Genomic DNA, 10,280 nt, shown 5'->3' with positions numbered 1-10,280 from the left:
AGTACATGTACATTGTGACTCTTAAGGGTTATGATTTGAATTTAAGTCCTGTAAACACAGATATGCTTAATTGCATTTTCGTGTGTAATCTCCTGGTACTGCAGCCAAGTGCTTGCTAAAGATGCTGAAGTGCAAAGGAACTTTTACTGTATTTTGCTAATATTATACAGCTGTTCATTTGTAAAATTTGTTATGAATGACTGTTTGGGAGAATGACCTCAGTTGCAATTATGAATATATCTTGGGTAATGAGTAAAACTGTCATTTAAGATGCATTTTAAGATGCCCTCTTTTTCATCATGAAATATATTTCAATGTCACAAATGATGGAATTTTTAAATGCTGTCATATTTCACTTTGCACATTTCAATAAATATATTTTCTTAAGTTTGTCCATATTATTACTATAATTTTTTGATATAACCCAGAACCATACTAGCAAAACGTGTGACTGCATGTACAAGACAGCTGTAATTCTGGGTGCAATCTGTAGTTAGCATAAGGGGCTGCTTGCACGGTGCCAAGGGAATCTAGGCTGAAAGGGAGAACAATAGCTGTGATTCTCCTTGTGATGAGCAGCATTTGTTACAAGTTTCAGTGGACCGTGCTGTGCTGGGAGAAGATGGTTAAAACACCTTGTGCTGTTTGGATGACAGGTGTTACAAAAGCCACAGCTATCCATAAATATCTGAGGACAAAAATAGATGATCTGCTATGGTAAATAAGAGAGAAAGGGTAGTCAGTTTAGTGGCATAAAGACTTTAAAGCTCATCAGTCTCCAGGCTGCAGTATCAACTCTTGTACTAGGCAACCTGAAATTGAGCTTTTCACGGTAATCGGTTGTGTGTGATGGGAGGCTTAGCTTTTCATTCCCCCTTGCTTTTGACATCTTTATTCCTGGGTATTGTAGTGGAGCGAGGGTACGCAGGAGCAGAGCTGCAGCCAGATGCACAACGCCTTTTGCGATCCCCTGACCGTGGTGCTCCCCGGAGGCTGCTGTGTGCTGTCACCCCTGCGATGGGTCAGGCAAGGGCGTCAACCAACCAGACCGCTCCTTACTCATCTCCCCATCTCTGGGTTCTTCCTTTTTTGTTACCGCGTGTTACAGAAGAAAGCCCGTGGTTGCTCTATACATCAACCAGCAACGGGAAAGCAGCTGGTTTTGCTGAGCATTGCTTGCAAAACAGCCATGCCCATCACGGTTTTCTTACGTTTACCTCCTTCCTTTTCTTGACAGCGAGGCAAACCCTTCTGCCCTCCTTCGTAAAATCAATCTCCCATTGTTTCTCTCCTGCCGCTGAAAAATGTGCTGGGCCCGGGGGGGCGTCACACTAGGGCAACCGGAGACGCGAGTCCTTGGAATAAATCAAAGCAACATGGGAAAACCGGCGGCTCTGCACGGCCCACCCAGGGAGATGGCTGCTCGGAGCACACAGGGAACAAGCCCGGCGCTGCCAAGAGGGAAATCCCGGGATCCCCGCGCCCACCGGGCCGGGAGGCTCTCCCCCCCGCTGCCGCCAGGGGGCGCCGCAGTGCCCGACGCGCTGGAGCGGGGCGGCTGCTTCAAAGGGGGCGGCGGCGGCGCGACGGTTAATGGCGCCCGCCCAGCTGCGGGCGCGCCCGCCCCCGCCCGCCCTCACCACACCTCCTGCGCCCCCGCAGCAGAAAAGCCCGGGAGCGGCGCCCCTCGCGCGCACTCCGGCCCCGCGGCGGGGGGACGCCATGCGTGGGGCAGCGGGGTAGCGCGGGGTGTCGCGCGCACCTTCCGCGGGCCGCCTGGCCTCGGCTGGGGCTGCAGCCGCACGGTAAGGTGACCCGGGCAGCGAGCGGGCTGTGAGGGGTAGCCGAGCGCGGCGGGAGGGGTGCGGCCGGGAGGTGGGGGCGCCTCCGTCCGCCCCTCTGAGCACTGAGGGGTGGCGGTGTCTTTGCCGCGGCGGTGGGGCAGCCGCGTCCCCTTATGTAGAGGGCTCTGCCTGCCGCCTGCCGCACACATGCTATCTGCGGGCTGCGGGCCTCCCCCGAGGAGTGCTGTGAGCGCAGAAACAGCGCGGTTCCCGCTCCGCTGTGCCCCTTTGCCGGGGAGGTTGTACTTCATGCGGGGCGAGTGTGCCGGTGTTGGGAGCGGTACCTGGCCGGGAAGGGTGCTGGCGGAGATGCTTGCCTGCAGCGGGTGTTGCCGGACACGCAGTGAAAACGCTCCCTTGGGCTCGTGTGTTTTATGGGCTGTGTTTGCCATAAATGAGCTAAAGCCTCGTCAAATGGTCTAGTGCCTTGGGGTGCAATAGCCGCTCTTGGAGAGGGTGAAGGGAAAAGGGGGTGTGGATTGACATCTGCAGCCGCCGTGGTCAGATGCAAGTGAAGTGTGCAGTTTGAGGATAGACTGGTTTGCTTCGGTTGCACCGGTGGGAAAAGTAGCAGTAGGACTCGTTTAGGTTTGGGGTTTTTTGTTGGATTTATTTTTTTTTTGGTGGTTGTATTTTTCCTTCCTTCACTGTGCTGAAGGGATGCTACCGTTTACTTTTTTTATGTGTTGCAAAAAGGTATATGTAGGATAATAAGGTGGTTCCCCTACTCCCTGGATCTCCAGTGCCGTTTTAAACCAAGGGTATCTTGTGTCTGAAAAATCAGGCCCTAGGATCACCTTGTTTTAGTTGCTTCTATCGAGCTGGAATAGGGAGTGTCAGTGGGGCAGGCTGGTGGAATAAGATAGAAGCTGCTTGAGTTTCCACTGTGTTCTTGGAAATACTGTAATTTTTATCCTGGAACATATTATTCTGTGTTTTACAACAAGCATGAATGATGATTTATATATAGATCCATTTGTTTATATTGTTCCCTGTGTAGCCAAACAACTGTTCGCATTGTGAAATGGATTGCTTCATTTTACATCAGTTTATCAGTGCTGACCCAGGAGCGGCCACAGCTGAAGTCAGTGCTCTTGGGCAGACTACTACTGGAGAGATTACACTGGTACTGTAAACTCCCGGTTACTGGACTTTGCCTATGTGTGCTCCTCTTATAGGCCTGAGATGTACTGAAGGGGGGAGTGGGGGGCGTGAGAAGAGGCTGTGGATATGTTCTGTGCTGAGGGGCAGCTACTCAATGCTTACATTGGACCTTTCAGTGTGGGAGAATTTAAATTGCTGCATCCTGGTAATGCCAGGGCAAAGTGACCTGACTTGAAGTTTATTAAATACCTAACTGAAGCAAGATGAAGTGAGATAAGAGTGATGGTTGTGGTTAAACCTTTGCTTTTGCTTAGGAGCTTTTTGAAAAAGACAGGATTTCCCTTGGCCCCAATGAAGTTTCATTCCTCTATCACTCTTTTCCCTGGACATCGTGTTTCATTATACACTTGCGCAATCTATATGTTATGAGGGGGAGAAACCATCTGCGATTGAAATAGTAGCACAATGACGGATGTTTCAATCTAATAAAGCTACTCTGGATGAGACCTGCTTTAGATAAAACAAAGGGTTGATTTCCCCTCCTTTCTAAGTCACCCTTATTCCTATTCTGGGAACTGCTAGATCAAATCACATGCTTACCATCTGCAAACAGTTACTGTATTTTTTTTGCCCTTGAAGCACAGTAGTATGTTACCTTCACTTAAAACCTGGACTTTGCATATTCAGTATTTAAATACAATAATTTCTGTAATAATAAAAACCTAACCTATATATTTGCTTAACTGCTTTTGCTTGTAACTTTTTTTCAGTACTACATTCCAAGTCGTTGTCACATTTTCTGTGTGTTTTTTTTTTTAATAACTTTTTACAACTTTCCTTTCAGTTAAGCCAATGGACAAGGACAAGGCTTCTGTCTTAACCAGGAGTTTTGGCTGCAGTACCACACTGGGGGTATGAATGGCTGCAGTGTATCTGCTGTATTTACAAGAATGCTCTCATAGGCTGGCAGAAAACTGTTGTTTGCCTTCCCAGTGCTGATTCAGGGTAAAATAGCAACTCTGATCATCCCACAGCTTGATGCGTGCATATAGACCTTTTCCCTCCTAGGGGCCTGATGTAGCAGGGGAATTGGAACCTGTTACATTTACCACCATGTTTCCTGTGGAGTAGTGTTAATAGTTGGACAATTGAGTTAGTTTATGGTTTGATAAGGAGATTTGCTTTTAAATGTATTCCTATTTGTATCTTGAGTTACAAAAAGGAAATGGAAAACAATAAAAAAACAACCTACCACTCAGTTTGAATGGTTTAGCAGTTCTGCTGTGTCTAACTTAGATCAGCTGTTATTTTTATCAGACAGGATCCTTTTCTATTTTGCTTTGCAGAAATGAGCTCATAATATTAATCTTCCCGTGACCTTTTGAAGGAGATCAGACAAAAAGATCAGAATGATAATTTCTATTTTTCACTTCTGATAGCTGGGAGGAACTGTTGAAAATACACTTGTTCCTTTGGCTGTCTGCTGCAAAGTGATGGTAATGATTTTTCTATTTCATAATCAGATCAGAAGTGCTTACAGCTCTTCTGTGTATGCAGGCAGTGAATACTGGAGTTGGCAGTGCTAGTATGAAATGGGTTTTCAAAGAGCTTGATTGTTTGCTGATGGTGCCATTTACGGCGGGGCGACACCATCGATGTCCTTTCTTAGAGGCTGAAGGAAAATGATGAAAAGCGAAAGTGAACCAGTGTGTCTGGTAGTCTTATTTATTGTGAAGAAGAAATTCTCATCAGATGATTCCAGTCTTGGCAAGACAATGTTATTTCCCTCTTACAGCATCATTTTCATCTTTTCATTCGAAGAGTAGCAAGTGAGTGGTGGCTGTTGCATTACAGTACTTTGCTGTTATATTCCAGGTATCACTGTGGCAGTTTGCAACTACATCCTTTTCATTTAGTAGAAATGACTTACGATTGAATAAATGGATTAAAGTTTATTTAATATAAGCTTTTCTACTGTATGATAGCCAAAGGATCATCTGAAATACTTGTGAGTGAAGTGAGTCTTGCAGGTTGTCCTGAAAATGACTGATTCTAACTTATCAGTTTCTGGCATAACTTTTTTTACTACATACGAATGATCAACTTGGTTTGCACTGGTCACTGCTTTGCTTGTGAGCAGCAAGGCTCCAAAGCTTTGGAATCTTTATACTCTTCCAATTGGAAATTTTACTGTCTGTTTTGTTTCTGGAGTATTGGGGTTATTTCCTGTTATCGTAAAACTCCACACAGAACTGCAGTCTGTGAAAGCTATCAGTGGTTCTTGGAGAAAGTTCCAGCTGACCTGCCTTCATCCCAGCTCCAGCCTCTAGTAAATAGGTCATATGCAGCATAAGAATTGGATAATACCTGCAACTGTTGTACACATCCAGCCCTTGTGGAGGACTCTTACGTGAAGCTAGTGAGGAACATGAAGATGAACTTAAGAAAATATATTAAGGCAACAATCTATTATTGGCCCACCATAATCTGTTATGTGATCAGCTTATGCCTATGCTTATTATCTCTGCTATTGTTGTTTACCATGCCGTCTGCTTCATGTTTTATTGCCAGTGAGGATCCATACAGAGGAGACCATGTGTGGATTTCTTCATCTTGCAGATATTAATCTCCTTTATGTATAGTTATATATGTGTGTATATATGTATTAAACATATTTTATATATAATATATTCTAATTTATATTATATATTTCATATATATATAAAAAAAACCTTTCTACCCTTAAATTTCTCTGTAAGCAATGTCTGCTGGGGGCAGATGCAGCAGAATTGTCAAGAGTGATCACATGCTGTCCTACCCACACTGGCTTTCCTGAAGCAGTCGTTATGATTTCTGGTGTCTGTCTTTTCTGAGTACATTGCCCTTGAGCATCCTTTCCAGGTTCAGGTAGGCCGATAACAAAGCTTTAATTTTGTCAAGCAGTACAGACTCTGCAGCCTGCTGCTGTTGCAGGTAGTTTTTATTCCCAAGCTCTGTCAGACCTGTGCAGCCCGTTTGTGGTAGGGAAGCAGAAGTGGTGAGAAAGCGAGATTATCACTGATCATAGAGTCACAGAATGGTTTGGGTTGGAAGAGACCTTTAAAGATCATTTAGTCCAACCCCCATGCCATGGGCAAGGACATCTTTCAGATCAGGTTGCTCAAAGCCCCATATAGCCTGACCTTGAACACTTCCAATGGCACGGGGGTCAAAATAGATGATCTTTGAAGGTCCCCTTCCAAACCGTTCTGTTGAATGCCAGCAGTTTTCAGGCAGGGCTGCCTGCCCACAGTGACTTTGCACGGTGGTATGGGTGAGCAAAGCCCACTCCCTGCCCAAATACCTCCTCCCTGGGGCTTTAGACAATGCTAATATCTTCTTAGGAGGAAAATGCATGTTGTTTTACTCTATTTTTTTTTTAATGTTGCTACTTAAAGAAACAGTTTTCCCTTCATCACTATGCCCATATTAAGAAATACATCCATCCAGACGGAATGAGGGCAATGCTCTGTGATTTGTGTGGTCAGGCTTATGTCTCCAGTGCAGACTTGTAACAGTGCAAATTCAAGCTATCAGCAGTTTGTGTATATATATTTTTAGCTTGTTTTTCTGAGAAAATAGATTATGTGCAGTTTTCTCTGAATGTCTGCCTTTTGCTCTTGCTCTTAGGAACTTTTAAACCTCTTGACCAAGTTGCATTTGTGAGTGGGGTAGAAGCTTATTCCAGTAAACCTACAAGTTTTCTGGCATTAGGCAGCCTAGGCAGATGGAAAGGTGCCTGCTGAAGGAGAGGTTGCAGTCTGAACTTTTCCTACAACTTTGACACACATTGCTAGGAAACTGGATTTTACTGGCTCAGTTGCTTATGAATCAGCTTATATTGTGCTCTTATTTCTTGACAGTTTGAAATTAGACTGTTACTTCCTCTTTGGCTATTTTTGTAAAAAAAAAAAAAAATTGAATATGCAGGAAGAGCAAGTGTTTAGTCTTCAGCCTCAAATAGCTTTAATACTGCAGAAAGCGCATGATGAGAAAGGAAAGGCTCATTCGATTTTTAAATGTTATATTCTAATACAGTTCTTCATACAGGATTTAAATGTTCTGATTATGTGAATTTCCCTTTGTTAAAATAATTATTTAACTCTTTTATTATTTTTCTTTTTTTGTCTTCTAATAACAATTCTTTAGACTCCCAGAAACTTTTAGGGTTCTTGTAGTTGTCTTGTACAAAGGTTGTTCCCCACATAGATCATATGACTTCATAGGGCATAAACTGAAACAGTTCTGCCTTACTTTCATATTTCTACTCTGTATTTGCTTTACATAAACATATACTGTGTGACCCTTTCAGTTAGCTGATCAATTTTGGACACTGATATCTGTTGAATATGTCTTATGTTCTTCTGTTTGCTTCTGCATGCTGATTTGATTCATACTGTTCTATCGTCTTTCTTCATGCTTAATATATATGTTGTCGTGCATTTGGAGCCTAGAGGAAAAGTACCTACACCTACTTTAGATTAGTTTTGCATTAATTTCACCTTTGTGTACTGTCCGTTTTTACTTTTGTGGAAAAAGTGATGACTTTATGTACACATTGAAGATATGTGTAAGATGTGTTAAATATGTGCAGAGGTGATCCATATTTAAATAAAAAAGAGAAACCCAACCCCCCCATTTCAAAGCTTTCAGTTTTTTCCTGATTCTCTTTGTACTTTTGATACACGTTTACATCTTGGGCTTTTGGAAGGTTTGCAGTTGACATTTCTCTCTACTTTAAATTACTAGGTTATGCTTGTGTCAATTATTCTTTGCTAGTTGTGTGTGTAGCAAAGATGTAGTGACAGCATCCACTAGGTTTCACTAACTGTAGCTGTAAAACTGAAAGGGTAGGATAACCATAGTCATGGCTGTAGAAAGCATGTGCCAGCTCTGAGTAGGTATTGGTGTGTGTTACATCTTGAGGTTTAGTTTCAGCTGATCCTCAGGGCCAGCTGGGCTTTGGGCTTGCTCTTAAGACTGAGCTGGGGTCATAGCCTTTGTGCCTTGGGTAAGCTGCATTAAAGCAGTCCAGGCAACTCTTTCTGTTAATCACTGAGAGATGAAATCTGTAAAGGCTGTGAAGCACAACATGGTGGTGAACTTTGTAGTTGCCATGTGTTGATGCCAACCAGTTCCTAAGGGTGCAGTGTGTATTGTCTCATTTGCAGCTCTGAAGGCAATTAAAGCCTTAAGTTCATGGATTTTCATCCATTCATGCACACCTGCAGAGTATAAGCTTTTTCTCAAGGCTCAAAGCTAGTTTGTTTTTCTTTATCTTGTGATGTGACAGTCCCTAGCCCTGTACTGTGCATTTGTACTGTGCAAGGCTTGTGCTAACCTCTGTTGCAGACCCTGGCACCTGTCCATGCTGTTATTGGCTCAGTATGTTGGTTCGCTTGTGCCCTGTACTTTGCATTGCTGTGGCTCTGAGGGCACCAGTCTCCTCAGTGTGAGTTAATCCTCCTCTCCGCTGCAGTTTCTCACCTCTGCTTCCTTCCTGAGCAAATACCACTGGACCTTGACTTGCATCAAATTGCTGCCCTCATTGGGCATCAGCTGCAGGGGTGGTCAGAATATGTAACCTTTCATATTTGCCTCCTTTCTTCCATGATGTGATGTCCCACTGAAGCAGCAGCATCAGCCACGTGCTTTGTGTGGACTTACGTCTGAAAATTCTCAAGTCTTTTACCCGTGACTGCTACTGAAGGTGAAACTTAGTTCTTGCTTATTTTACTGTCCCCTTTGCATCAGCAAAGAGACATTACAAGGGTGATACACCACTTCTCTCATATTTTGTTCCAGGTTGACATTACCTTTGAAAAGAATCTCACTTCAGAGTGAGCAGCAGTATAGTTCTAACTTCAGTTCACTTTAGATATTGAGCTTAAAATCAAGTTATGCAAATCCTTAAACGACTCATAAATCCAAAGAGTGTGATAGTCTTTTTAGCAAACTGTCAGTTACAGCTAAATATTTTCACCAGTCACTTCACATTTCCATTAGCTCCTTAAACAGCTGAAGATCACAGATTTGAATGAAATATGTTTATGGCTGTGTTCCCCACCTTTCAAATTAGACTACTGCTATGAAACTTTATTATAGTGACAGTATAGTAAACGTGTGTTCAGGGGCTGCTCTTCCTTGGGAAAATCACCCTTTTTTTTTTCTTTTGCCTGAAAGGTCTGCATGGGGTTTGTTTTCCTTTCCTTCACAGTTCTACTGTACTGGTCTCCAGGCCTGTCCTTGTCACTTTCATTAGTGGGAATTGTTGCTTTTGAATGGAATGATACAACATGGCTGCCAGTATAAGGAAGAGTCAAACCATCATGTCCCCTCATTGTGCTAATAATAGCAATGTACCATTTTTCTGGCAGGCAACCCTGCTGTTAGTGGCAGCTTCAGGAGGGATCACCGGAAGGGCAGTAGGGTCATTCAGGATCTTGTTTTTTTTCCTCTCACCTTAGTATCTTTTCTCATACAGCCTAATGTCTCGCCCCTTGAGACTGAAACATTATTTTCATTGAAATAACTGTATTTCTCACCCTGATATCAACCAATTTGGATCTGGAACTGTGGAATAAGGATGAAGACGGTGCTATTTTTTGGAAGACAACAGAAACTCCTCACAATTCCCCCACTCCCCCCAAAAAACAACAAACAAACAAAAAAAAAACCCACAAAGCAACCAGTCTTTGTTCTACCTTGGACAGAGTGTTACTAAATTTACAACTTGGAGAGTGCCAGGGTAAAACAATCCATGGGAAGGCACATCAGCATGTCCTATCAAAGTCGCCTCAACTAACATGAAAATCCACTTTTCTTAATACCAAGGGGGCTTTCATATGGTTCCCTCAACATGGGTGACATGGGAATTAGCCAGCCCTGCTGGTTATTGAGATTTTGAAGAATTCATAGTATCTGCAGTTTGATATGAGAAGAAAAAAGAAAAAGGAAAATATCTTTATGATCAAAGAAATTTAAGGAGAGTAATCTTAAATGAAAGGCAGTAGAAATTTGTCAGGTTATGGTAAGGTCTAGATCTTTTCTAGTTTAGAGACTTCTGATAAATGCTTTATGGACTTTGGCTTTTGTTTCTTTAATGTTTCCTTAAGCTGAGAAGTTAATTGGTGGTGTGTGAGTCTAAAGCAAACAAAGAAAATGACCTGTAAGTAAAGTACAACTTTATCGCTTCAGAAACAGCAACAGCAGCTCTATTTTTGCCCTGTGCAGCTGCCTGCATTATGGCAAGGACTGTGTAAAACTGCTAGCAAGTCAGAATGGACCTTTTCT

General features: G+C 43.2%; 1 protein-coding gene across 1 annotated transcript in view; it reads left to right on the top strand.

Annotated features, from left to right (window-relative positions):
• The first annotated feature begins 1,660 nt into the window (after positions 1–1,660).
• RNF144A (ring finger protein 144A) overlaps positions 1,661–10,280 on the top strand; it is a 67,931-nt gene continuing 59,311 nt past the window's right edge. The window contains exon 1 of the mRNA XM_062634562.1: positions 1,661–1,805. The gene's annotated coding sequence lies outside the window, so the exon portion shown is untranslated. The remainder of the gene's footprint in view (positions 1,806–10,280) is intronic.

This window comes from Pezoporus occidentalis, unplaced genomic scaffold, assembly GCF_034315485.1.
Source record: "Pezoporus occidentalis ecotype Australia unplaced genomic scaffold, CSIRO_AGI_Poc_V1 ctg43, whole genome shotgun sequence".
Lineage (NCBI taxonomy): Eukaryota > Metazoa > Chordata > Aves > Psittaciformes > Psittacidae > Pezoporus > Pezoporus occidentalis.
Note: the sequence above shows the minus strand (reverse complement) of the source record. Positions and strands in the feature narration are given on the sequence as shown.